The sequence below is a fragment of the Rattus rattus genome, chromosome 1 (assembly GCF_011064425.1).
Source record: "Rattus rattus isolate New Zealand chromosome 1, Rrattus_CSIRO_v1, whole genome shotgun sequence".
Lineage (NCBI taxonomy): Eukaryota > Metazoa > Chordata > Mammalia > Rodentia > Muridae > Rattus > Rattus rattus.
This window is the reverse complement of record NC_046154.1, coordinates 131727013-131740507: the sequence shown is the minus strand read 5'-3', so window position 1 is coordinate 131740507 and position 13495 is coordinate 131727013. Positions and strand designations below refer to the sequence as shown.

The 13495-nt window shown below is 44.0% G+C and overlaps 1 pseudogene; it reads right to left on the bottom strand.

The window, feature by feature from the left end:
• Positions 1-6030: 6030 nt before the first annotated feature.
• On the bottom strand, positions 6031-6813 carry LOC116902526 (annotated as a pseudogene).
• Positions 6814-13495: the final 6682 nt, after the last annotated feature.

Genomic DNA, 13495 nt, shown 5'->3' with positions numbered 1-13495 from the left:
GGGAACACCCATAAGGAAGGGGGGGAGGGAAGGGGATGTTTGCCCGGAAACCGGGAAAGGGAATAACACTCGAAATGTATATAAGAAATATTCAAGTTAATAAAAAAAAAAGAAAGAGCCAAGGAAAAGAGAGCAAAAAAAGGGTTGGCTCTTGTAGGCCTTAATTTTGGAAAACAGTTACTTACCTACCCCTCAAAGAATAAAAAAAGTATTATGCATTCTTGTCAATTTGAAAACTACATCTACTGTTATTGCTGAATATTTTGTCAATACTAAGGGACAATTATTTTAAGACCATGGGTTTTATTTTTAACATATTTTGTTTCTACAAGGATGATATTGGTGACCTATCAAAGAGAAGCAATACACAATATGTCTGCTTTAGCCTTCTTTTATTTATCTTATCTGCAGATGTTGAAAATGTATGCATTGTGTAAAATGCTTGTTTTGTATCTTTGTTGAGCTTTTTAATTAAACAACATAAAAGTTAAAAAAAAGAACTTGATTTTTTTTATGTGTCGTGTCACAGTCCTGTAATCTAAGACATCATAAGCAGAGATAGATCAGTGAAACTTGCAGGGGCCTTGGGATTCATAATTTGTTCTCTGCCAGCCAGAGCTACACATGTGGATTGGACTCTCCATGTGGCTGGTGTGGCCACTGTGGACACTAATTTCATGATGGAAAAAGTACTCATGCTGTATACTTGTGGTCATTTATTTAGCAACTCCTGAAATATAGTACTCCAGGGATGATCGCATAGAACACACTAATGAGAATCTCAACAGTATTGCTCTGCTGATTCTCAGGAAATGGAAACATTCACCAATGGAGTAAAAATAGAAATCAGGAAAACCAGAGCTGTCTGTGTCTGGTTTCTTGAAATATAGTCTAGAGAAAAGCACATAGGACCATGTTTTTAAAAACCGTTTTTACATTTATTTTTTTATTGCCCTTGAATATGTATTTTGTGCCTATTTTGGATGGTTGTTTGGTTTATTATCATTATCATTATTATTGCTATTATTTCTTTTATTATTTTTTTATTAACTTGGGTATTTCTTATTTACATTTCGAATGTTATTCCCTTTCCCGGTTTCCGGGTCAACATCCCCCTAACCCCTCCCCCTCCCCTTCTGTATGGGTGTTCCCCTCCTTATCCTCCCCCCATTACCTCCCTCCCCAAAACTGGGGGTTCAGTCTTGGCAGGACCAAGGGTTTTCCCTTCCACTGGTGCCCTTACTAGGCCATTCATTGCTACCTATGAGGTTGGAGCCCAGGGCCAGTCCATGTATAGTCTTTGGGTAGTGACTTAGTCCCTGGAATCTCTGGTTGGTTGGCATTGTTGTTCATATGGGGTCTTGAGCCCCTTCAAGTTCTTCCAGTCCTTTCTCTGATTCCTTCAACGGGGGTCCCGTTCTCAGTTCAGTGGTTTGCTGCTGGCATTCGCCTATATATTTGCTGTATTCTGGTTGTGTCTCTCAGGAGAGATCTACATCCGGTTCCTGTCGGCCTGCACTTCTTTGCTTCATCCATCTTGTCTAATTGGGTGGCTGTATATGTATGGGCCATATGTGGGGCAGGCTTTGAATGGGTGTTCCTTCTGTCTCTGTTTTAATCTTTGCCTCCCTATTCTCTGCCAAGGGTATTCTTGTTCCCCTTTTAAAGAAGGAGTGAAGCATTCGCATTTTGATCATCCATCTTGAGTTTCATGTGTTCTGTGCATCTAGGGTAATTCAAGCATTTGGGCTTATAGCCACTTATCAATGAGTGCATACCATGTGTGTTTTTCTGTGATTGGGTTACCTCACTCAGGATGTTATTTTCCAGTTCCCTCCATTTGCCTATGAATTTCATAAAGTCATTGTTTTTGATAGCTGAATAATATTCCATTGTGTAGATGTACCCTTGGGAGGTGATAGGGAGGCAAAGTTTAGAACAGAGACTGAAGGAACACCTATTCAGAGCCTGCCCCACATGTGGCCCATACATACATGCCAAAACTAGATAAGATGGATGAAGCAAAGAAGTGCAGGCTGACAGGAAGATCTCTCTTGATAGACATAGCCAGAATACAGCAAATACATAGGCGAATGCCATCATTACACCACTGAACTGAGAACGGGACCCCCATTGAAGGAATCAGAGAAAGGACTGAAAGAGCTTGAATGGGCTTGAGACCCCATATGAACAACAATGTCAACCAACCAGAGCTTCCAGGGACTAAGCCACTACCCAAAGACTATACATGGACTGACCCTGGGCTACAACTGCATAGGTAGCAATGAATAGCCTAGTGAGGGCACCAGTGGAAGGGGAAACCCTTGGTCCTGCTAAGACTGAACCCCCAGTGAACGTGATTGTTGCGGGGAGGGTGGTAATGGGGGGGAGGATGGGGAGGGGAACACCCATATAGAAGGCGAGGGGGAGGAGTTAGGGGGATGTTGGCTCAGAAACCGGGAAAGGGAAAAACAATTGAAATGTAAATAAGAAATACCCAATTTAAAAAAAAAAGAAATACCCAATTTAATAAAGATGGGGGGAAAATTAATTTATTTATTCACTTCACATCCCAAGTACAGCCTTCCTCTCCTCCAAATCACCCCTCACATGGATCCTCACTCCACTCTCCCTCACATTAACCTATGAGAAAGGGTGCTCCACCCCTATGAACCAACCTACCCTGGCACCTCAAGTCACTGCAGGACTAGGTATTTTCTCTCCCATTGAGGCCAGATAATGCTGCTCAGTTGGGAGAGTAGAATCCCCAGGCAGGCAGCAGAGTCGGATAATCCCCCACTCCACTTGTAGTGGCTCACATGAAGACCAAGTTGCAAGTCTGCTACATATGTGCAGGGGACCTTGGTCCAGCCCTTGTATGCTCTTTGGTCGGGGGTTCAGTCTCTGGGAGCCCACAAGGTTAGTTCACGCATTCCTCAGTCCTTCTCCAACCCGTACAAAATTCCTTGAGCTAATGTTTGGCTGTGAACCTCTGCATCTGTTTCATTCAGCTGCTGGGTAGAGCCTCTCAGAGGACCTTAATGCTAGACTCCTGTCTGTGAATCCAGGCTGACAGATACGATCATAGCCTGAAGCTTCAAGAGACTTGAATGAGCAAGGCAGGCCTGTGATGTGTCCATGGAGGTCTGAGGACTGAGGCCCGATAGGCACATTCCCACCTAAATTGGCATGGGGTTGTTACTGTATTCATTTTTGTCCGTCTCCCACAAGGCCAGCAGTGACAAATATGGCTGCCAACAGTGTCTTCACCTGGTGTATCCTTGTGACAAGGCTCTGATCACAAAAAGGCATCAAGGTCTCACCATATGTCCCTGTGAATCTACTACCCGAGTAGACAGAGTTGTGCTTTCCTCCTTCCACACATAGACCTCCATGGAAACATGGCTGACTGTCACATTTTCAAAATGGAGGTCACAGTTTTCTCCATGGAATCTAGATGCACACTTACAGATGACAGCACCAAGAGCATCCTGACGCATAGGACCATGAAGACACTGTTGGGATTCGCATTCATCAATTCCCAACTCACAATTCACCCCAGAATGCTCTTGAGGATGGACACACATGTAACTTCCTAGCTCATTGATCCATACAGCTGCATTCATGCAGGGAGCAGAAACACATTCATCCACTTCCAAGCCACAGTGCCCACCTTGGTATCCAGGCTCACAGAAACAGGTGTAGCAATTGACTCCACCCTAGCACACGGCTGCATTGTGGCATGGGCTGGAAGCACACTCATTGTCATCTGTCTCACAGAACCTTCCAGCATATCCATCCAGGCCAATACAGACAGGATGCTCAGGGCCTGTATGGCAGGTGTTCCCTCTGCAGGATTTAGTGGCAGTTCCATGGGTCTTCTCTACACAGAACAACAGTGGCACAGGTAGCCCCTTTTCCCTGGGGTATTCACACAAGTGGTAATTCCTTGGCAGGAACGGAGAAAGAAGGATCTTTTAGATCACTACATAAAACAAACAAACAATATGTGTGCCGCCTTATAATATGCATCTTTTAAGACATGCAAATTTAAGCATGTGGGGAAGATTTCTATCATTGAGTTATATCCCCATGCCCTGTAGCTTTACATGTGTGTGTTCATGTCAGAATATATGTACACATGGAAGCCAGAGCGTAGCCTCCAGTGTGGTTCACCTTTCTTTTCACCTTTACAGAACGGGGTCGCTCATTGTTCTAGATCTCTCCAATTAGGCTAGCATGGCTCACGCCTGAGCTCTAGGGTTAGCTTTGCCATTCCAGGAACAGGCACATACCATCATAAGGAGCTTTTCCTCACATAGGTTCTGTGGGAAACTCGGTTCCTGGGCTTGCACAGCAAGCATTTTAGTAAACGAGATTTTTATCTAGTCAAAACTTGTTATATTTTTAATTTGCAAAATTAAACTTTGATTTTTTTTAAATAGAGTCAAATTTACTTCTATCCGTTTAGAGTTCTGAATTTGAGCATAGATGTGATTATCTCATAATATGACCAGAATCAAAGAAAGGACCTCCTAGTACCTCCTGGTACTGGTTTTCTCTTTATATATTCATCCCTGTATAAGCTCCCTCGTGTCCTCTCTAGCAATCCGACCTTCTGTCCTTAAAACTTGCCCTCTGGAATGTCAGGGGAGTGAAATAATAATATGGATAGCCTTCTGAATATTATCTCACTAGCAATAATAAATTTAAATCTGTCTGTGTAATCACAGGTTTTCATAATTCATTCTTGTTCATCACAGCATTACTAATTTCTTCTTGGATTAGCTATTCCTTCTTTGATATCTTTCCAGCCTGGTGAAATTATTATGAAAACTGTCTGCTCTGAGAAGCAAAAGGAGATAACAGAGATAAGAGACCAGACCACCCCTAGAAAGGGGGCAAGAGTGATGGAGGAGGATGTGCCTTGACCATGTTCCTCCTCTCTCCACATCGGAACTTGTGTTGTCTTGTTCTAGGTGTATAACTTTGGATGTTTTTCTTCTTTTGAGAGCGAGAACAATTTGTAACAATGAACCAGAAATACAAGATTCCACTGAAACTGAGCAGCTGACAAAATATGGCTGAACTTAAGCCTTCAAGAGGGCCCAGTGAAGCCAGTGAAGTGGATTAGACCCAGGCTGCTTCTGGACAAACACAGGTAACTGCGTTTCAGCATGGGCAGCACAGGCGCCCTTCCCAGCAGTCAGTTTAGAACCAGTTTCCCACCCTTGTCTGTTCTGCCACTTGTGCCACCAAAGGCTGCTTCTTCTATAGAGAGAGGCAGAAGCCTCTTGGGTAAATGAAAAGCTAAAAGGAGAGCTTAAAAACCTTGTCTTAGGGTGGAATTCAATTTAGCTTGTCTGCTATTGTCTGCTATCATCTATGTGTGCTCTCCATGTAGGCAAATAATTCAACTTTGACCAAATCAAAAGTTGCCACCATAATAACGATTCATGGGCCCAGGCAATACCAACATTTCTAGTTTATTCCCTTCACTGTCAACATAGCACACACACACACACACACACACACACACACACACACACACACACACACACACACACACACACCACACACCACCTTAGCTCCAGCTATTCACAAGAAGCTTGTAAAGAAAGATGCAGGGTTCTATCCCAAAGACCACCCAATAGTGAGAATACAGGCTCCTTCTGGGATAATAAAAATCAACAGAGGAAATATTTTAAAATGTCAAGAGTATATGACAGGCAGAGGCCGGAAAATTTTTCTAGTCTCAAGGCCAAAGCCTTCCTGTTCAAACCGATGTCTGAATGATTGGATAAACAACAAAACAATCAATGAAATTAGAGGAAAATAGGGTTTCATATAACATAGTATTAAAATGTAGATGGAATGGGACTAATTCGCCTATTGGTGGCAGGTAAGTCCACAGCCTATTGTGACAGGTCCTTCCAGCATCAATCAGGCCTTTTCTCGTGTTTTTTCAAGGTTGTTGCATAGATGCGGTGACTTTAACAAGAGTCTAACAGGTGAGCGGGCAGGCAGGCTTCAGACATTGGTTTCACGATCTGTCTGTGCCATGTAGGTCTGATTCAGCCTCCGGGTGTCCTTTAGATTTTGACATGTACGCATCCAATTAGTTGTTCAGCTGCTCCTTGGTCAACACGGGGCGAGTGATGGCGCCTCTCCCTCGCCGCGACGTAGGCCTTTGCTTCCAAAACCCTCTCCTCCCAGACCTATCATACCCTAACCTCTACCACCAATTCTGATGACCCATAGCTCCATGCCCTAGGCCCTCTCTTCCTGGACCTCCACGACCTTAAACATCACCCCTTCTTAAGTCTATTCCGGGAGCTAGGACTTGTCCACCTTGGAGCAGGTTTTGACCTCAGAGCGTCATCCCACCCCTAAGCAGGGTTCTGGTGGCACATCCCCCATATAGTCCTCCTATGGGTAAGCCTCTCTGGATCATGGGTAGAGCACTTCCTCCAACTGCTCCCCTGACCAGAGCTCCTATGTGTCGGTCTAACCGTGCCTCGATGGTCCTCTCACCCTGGCGCTGCTTTAAGCTCTGCTTAAGTTTTAATGCTGCCTGGACAGAGGGTTCCTTCTCCACCTGCTGGGCCAGTCTTCTGTTTCTGGCACTGGCTAGCTGCTGCTGCTGCTGCTGCTGCTGCTGCTGCTGCTGCTGCTGCTGCTGCTGCTGCTGCATCCCAGCCCAAATATTCACTGGCATGGCTGTTTGTTCTTCAGCATACTAGTAAAGTGCTCATTTAGAGACACCTTGGTGGTGCTTTTTAGCACAACTGTCGGTGTTGACAGTGCAGCCATCTTCAAAACCCGAGAATCAAGGGAAACGGACACCAGTGCTCCTCTTAAGGCTGCCACCACAGCTGCTCCCTTCAGAGTCTACTGGGTTCGGAAGCAGGCATGTTGTCCAGGCTGCTCACTCTATTTCAGAGGGAGAATCGTATCCATGCAGACACCAGACCAAGGCAGATCGGAGGGGCCAACCTTTCATCATGTTGAAGAACAAGACAATGGAAAGGTCCTGGAGGAGGTCAAGTGAATACTGGGCAGGGGTAGGGGAGCTTCCTGAGGAGGGTGGCTTGAGCTGGTCCTTCCAGGAGTAGGAAATATGATTTAGAGTCTCAGTCTTGGGGTTGGGGATTTAGCTCAGTGGTTAGAGCGCTTGCCTAGAAAGCGCAAGGCCCTGGGTTCGGTCCCCAGCTCAAAAAAAAAAAAAAAAAAAAAAATGATAGAGTCTCAGTCTTCCTAAATGGCTGACCCAGACTCAATAATTTCTGATCATTAGTTTGACAGAGAACCAAGAATTCATATATGTCAAGGGGCTTTCCTTGGACCTCTTTAATGTCATGGGGAGTGTCAAAGAATACCAGGATGAGTCTCTGTAAGAGTAACAAAGTGTCTCTCTAAGGATAGGTTGTTGAAGCACTTAATTCTCAGCAGTGTCCTGTAGATTACGTGGGTAATTGACGCCAAGAGGGATGCTCTCCTGGTCATATATCAAGGTCTCAGTTACTTTGAACTCACATGATAAGGGATTCACGATGTTAAGCAGTTTGGACTCAAGGACTTACCTGCCTCACATCAGACATTAGCTAAGAAGGTCCTCCAATTCTTCTTGTTTAGGCCAGCTTTAGAATTTCAGTGCCAGAGGAATGGCTTTAGGAGGTGTGGTCTATATCTATGATGGCATATGTCATCCTATGGCTCTGATGGTGGGGAACAGGGACCTGGCTGAGTTCAGCTTAAAGAGAGCTTTCTTGCTCTGTCAGGGATTCACTGTATCTGTAGAACTGTTCATCCTCAGACTTCTGTTTTAGACTAAGCATAGTTTTTCCTGACACTGTGTCCACATATGTGCCTGTTTACTTGTATCTACCTACCGAGTTTGCTCAGAAGGCATCGTCCCACTTCTGCACAACCCCTTTGAGGAGGAGAGATTGAAGCATTTGGAGAACCTGAAAATTACTCTCCACAAGATGCAAAAGGAGAGAGAACAACTCCGGAGAATTCTGGCATATTACCCCAGAAAGGACTTAAATGACAGGTAGTCACAATGCAAGCTCTTTGTTGACTGTCTTGAGATGTCTGTTAAGCCCATATTTCCTCACATCACAGTGGGCTACAAATCCAGGATGTCCTCATGATCAAAATCATTTTCCTGATTGCACCTTAAAGACAGAATGTGAAGTTCAGATCGGAATGAGATGGTGGCACAGGCTATTTTAATTCCTACAAAAGTAAATCATAGCCTGTGGCCTGAATCACCATCTGGGAATGAGAGGTTAATGTGTGTGAGCTTCTCATTGTGTGGTTTTAGAAGCCTGGACAGGTGTTGGCTTGTGGGAATTTCTAGGTGCTCTGATTCTGACCAATCATTGTTGTAATTGACGTGGAGGTGCTTTTGGGTTCAATAGGTCCTGACGAGCTGGAGGGGCCAATCCCTTGCTGCCTCACAGTGTGTGACTGGACTGACAACAGGGTATCATTGGTTTTCTCTGATTTTGTTCACTGTACTTTGAGATAATGCCGCAACATTGTTTTTATTTGGCATTCTAAGTGTATTTGAGTGTGTGTGTGTGTGTGTGTGTGTGTGTGTGTGTGTGCGCGCGCGCGCGCGCACGCATGTGTGAGTGCATTTGTGTGTATCCCTTAAGATCTGGGTATTCTATGTTCTGATTTGGCCTGAGAATTATCCTGTGTCAATTTCTGTGGCATGATAATGATGAAGCTGAGAGCCTCACTTTGAGCAGTACATTTCACCTCTGCTCAGCTTGTATGCACATGGGTATCTCCCGGTGTGTGTTATAAATTCTTTTCCCTGTAAATACTGTTCATGTTTCTTTGGGTTTTCAGGTAGCAATAGATTCTATGATTGAGAATTGTTACCCAAGAACAGGAGAATAGTCTTCATGGATTTAAGTTGGAGCCTGCATCGTGGCACGGGGTCCGCGAATGTTCTTGGCAGGCTAGTCTATTCCTTCAAACCCCATCACGGAGCTCAAGCAAATCAGTTCCCTCCTTTTGTTTGCTGGCACTGCTGTCCCCGTGTCCATAATAATAAACTTAATAAATACCAAATGGACCCAGTACCAAGGAGCAAGGATGTGGCAAGTCCTAGGCTGGGGTAGTTCAGGATTCAGTCTGAATTCATGTGATTCTTGAATCCTTCATTCATAATGTTATTTGATCCTTGGACCATGCCCTACCACAGGAACAACTTTGAGTCCAAGATGCTTATGATGCAGCACCAGGAAGTGATGACTGACATGCAGAAAATACACGAGCAGATCAATAAAGCTTTGTACAAATCTAATCAACTCACAAAGAAAATCAATGGTACTGATGAGTAACTTACAATGTTGTGACCCAGCACTAGGCACAGAATGTGTCAGCCCATTCCTGTCTTTGAACTAAAATGAGAATCAGGTTCTATACTGTTTGAAGTATACCAGGAAGCCTGCCTCTAAGGAAGGCTCTAGGATTTTTACCTCTTGAAGTTAGTTTGACCAAATGTAAAGATGCTGTGAGATTCTTCAATCATTGTCCTTCCCAAAAGGGACCCTGTACATAGAAAATGTGTGCACCATGATGGAGCTATCAATCAACGTTGATGCTCTGGGGTTCTTGATGCACACACACACACACACACACACACACACACACACACACACGACACATAGAAAGATTGTATAACTGTTGGCTCTATTCTTTTCTCTCAGAGGGCGTTTGCCTGCAAGTGACATTCTAATAAAATGGGCATATAAGCACACATAGGGATTAATTCCTCTTCTGGGACAAGCTTGGATTCTTGGTGTCAGGTTTTTGAGAAGTGCCCTGAGTCTTTTGGAATGTTGATCTTTTCTCAATTTGACCTGTCTCTAGGTTATGCTCCATGGTGACCATGGACTTGGACTGTAATCTGGGCTCTCTTCGGAACAGGTCCCTAGAAGGAATAATGGACTTGGAGACGTGGGAGGAAGTTGGAGACTGGCTGGGATTCACCATTTTGTGTGTGTGTGTCTCAGCCACAGCTTCTATCCCCTCCTAACTGAGTTTTTTGAGCTGAAGAACAATGCCCAGAGAGCACGGAATGAGAACAGGGAGCTTCTGTGGGATCAGATTGCACTGGAAGAGTCCATTAAGGAAACAACAAGGATCTGTGGGGAAGCCAGTATGAAAATCCGTGTAACAAGCAGCCTAAGGTAGGATGAATGAAGCATCAAGGGCAGGTTGTCCTGATATCTAACCATAAACCAAGTCAAACCAATTTAACCATTCTCCACCTTATCCAGACACTCTCCTAGGTCTCATCCAGTTGTTCAATTCTTTGACTTTTTACAAAACTTTCTGTGATGTTGGCTTCATGCAAGAAACTGGAGGATTGACAACCAAATCCTCCTGCTCAACTAGAAAATGCATTTCCTTAAGGGGGATCTGTTGATCACACATTGCACACTTACAAGCCATTATGCCAGAGGGATGCCCTGTGGTAGCCGTCTTTGTAGTGCACAGAACTGATTAGAGTTCAGTTAAATTGCCAAAGAATGGTTATCATTGTCAGTTTTGATGGGGCTTGTGTACTTTCTCTCATTTTCCCTGTACATTGAGAATGGTCCTTCTGCCTGTCCAAATCGTGGTTTACAGAGACAGAGCTTGAGAAGTAGTTTGTCAGTCCTGTTTTATGTCACTGGTTTAGTGTTCTCTCCTGTGGCTTATGTCCTGGAGCTGACTGGATGAACAGGGATGTAGGAAAGGCTTCTCTCAGGGTGAGGGTTTGGTGAGATATGGAGGATTGGAGGGAAAATTTCTCCAACTCTCATCCTAGTGTGCTCAAGGAGTGCATCTCCCACAGGTTTACTTTATAAGGGATGGATAGCAGTGTCTAAGCTCTCACCTGAAACATTTCCTTTGCCTAATCTGTATTCAACAACTGTGCTTCCAGCATGATGGCCTCCCCATTCTTTTCTGCTTCTCACTTATGATTTCTGGTCTCTCTCTGTCTCTGTCTCTATCTCTGTCTCTATCTCTGTTTCTCTCTGTGGGGGGGTGTTTGTATGAATGTGTGTGTTTGTGTCTGTGGGCACAGATATGTGTGAGCATGTTTATGGCTATGGTGCATATTTATACATTGGGAGTTGCTTGTTTTAAATGTTTGTGGTATGGGTGCTTATATATAGAAGTGTGTGTATATGTGTGTGTGTGTATGTGTGTGTATTTGTGTGAAGTCATGAACTAAATGCTTTCTGAACACATAGACATATATATATATATTATATATAATATATATATGGAGGGAGAGGCCGTACAGAGAGTGATGCAGACACAGACACAGACAGATACAGAGGAGTCTACAATGCAGTTTAGATACACAATGGACTTCAAAAGGCAAGTACCTGAAGATGAAGCTGCTTCATCGCCGCTGATAAGTCTTACCGTTTGCTTCCCTCTAGTGGCCACATCAAGTCAGTACACCGCAGTGATACCAGGGTGACTGCTGCTTTAGTGGCCACAAATCCTTACCATCCTTCCATCGTTCTCCCTTGAGGAAAGCCTTTACCTGTCAGAGAGTTTCAGTTTATAACTTTTTCTTGGATCAAGTATTCTGTTCTAAACTTTAGGGCAATGTTAGTATCTTGATCCAAAACCCAAAAGGACAAAAGTAGAAGACAAAGTCTGGATGCATGAAATGTAGTTGTTAACAGTTGAGGCACACAAGAATGTGCCGATGTCAACCAGTGAACTGGAAAATAGAACCCAGCAGAGAAAAGAATTGCTAATATCCGTGTTTTCAAATACTTGAGAAATTGGTAAAACACTGTGTTTACTTGTATTTCGTTGATGTCTGTTAAGTCTTGTGATTTTTTTTTTAAGTCGTTTTTTGAGCTCAGGAGTTTACTTGTGGAGACAGAGTCTCCTAAATAGCCCAGACTGGCATCAAACTCGCAATCCTCCTGCCTCAAGCTCCCATTGGTAATTACAGGTGTGTGCCACCATGCCTAGGTAGCATAGTAGTTTTAAAATAATGTAAATAGAAATAATATTAATGTTCCCACTAGGTAACAAAAGCAACCTAAGGCTTTATTTAGGCTCACAATCTACCATGGGTGGGAAGGCATGGAAGCAGGGACGTAGATACTTGGTGTCCGATGCCAGGGAGCCCAGAAGAAAGCTAATGCTTTTTTCTTCCTTTCTCCCATCCCCCCTCGCTCCCCAGGACACCAGCCCATGGACTGATATTTCCCACATGTAGAGTAAATCTTTCCAGCTCAGTGGACCAAATCTAGAACTCCCGTGCCCCAAAGACCTAGGGCTTTGATTCCGAGATCCTGTCAAGTTGAAAGTATCAACCTTCACACTAGTGGTCTGGAATATTAGATACTGTCCACCTAACCCTGGCATTTGATTTCTCATCCTGTAGAAAAGCAGTTTGTCGGAAGGCACTGACCAAACTCAAGCGCTGGGTCACAGCAGTGAGGTGGAGGGAGGCAGGAATCCAAGCAAGGGGTTTCTTGGTTGGATGTAGCAGGAAAAGGGGCGTGGCTTGGGCAGTAGCCAATCAGAGGCAATGCCGGTCCTCTGAGCTTTCTCAAATGTGGGCCTCTGCCAACTTCTCTCCTGGAGGACTGGCTCCTAACTCAACAAATTGCTTATCAAGTGTAATGGTATTATGTAGGTCCTCGTTCACCAGTCTGCTGATTCTCCCTCAGGACTCTGTTTGCTCTCTTTCCCGCAGCTTTTAATTTTGATCGAATTTTGATTTTCATAATGGTCTGTTTGAGCTGTTATATCAAAGTACCATAAATTCAATAGGTTATAAGCAATAAAAATTTATTTCTCACCATTCTGGAGCCTGGAAGTCTAAGAACAGGATGTGGGCCATCTCAGTGTCTTGTGAGGGCTTCTGAGAGTCCATACTGTTTCCTCACGAGTCAGAAGAATGACATCCGGAATTAGCATTCAATAAACAGGACGACTGAGAAGAAGGTTGGAAGCCATTTCTCTGTAGAGCAACTCACGACAGGTAGATCATGCGTGGGAAAGTGAGTGCTAAGAAAGTGACTTCTCCTGAGTTAGGGAGGTGGCTCATGGTGTAAAAGAGCTGCTCTTTCTCCAGCACCAGCATGATGGCTCCCAACTGTCTACAACGCTAGTTCTGGGTTCTGAGATTACTAGGTCCACAGTCAGAACACACACATACATGTAGGTATACACTTAAAGTACAAGGAGCATTATACAGAACAGGTTACATTTAGGAATATGTATGTATCTACACATACATATATGCATATAGCAGCAATTAATGAAAAAAGAGACCATGAATTTGAAAGAGAGCAAGGAAGGACAGGTGGGAAGGTTTGAAGCAAGGAAAGGGGAAAGGGAAAATATTATAACTATACTCTTAAAAATAAAAGAAATAAAAAAATTTTTTTCAAATAAAGAGAAGGCTGCCTTGCCCTGTGAATTACCACCTCTGCCCTATATC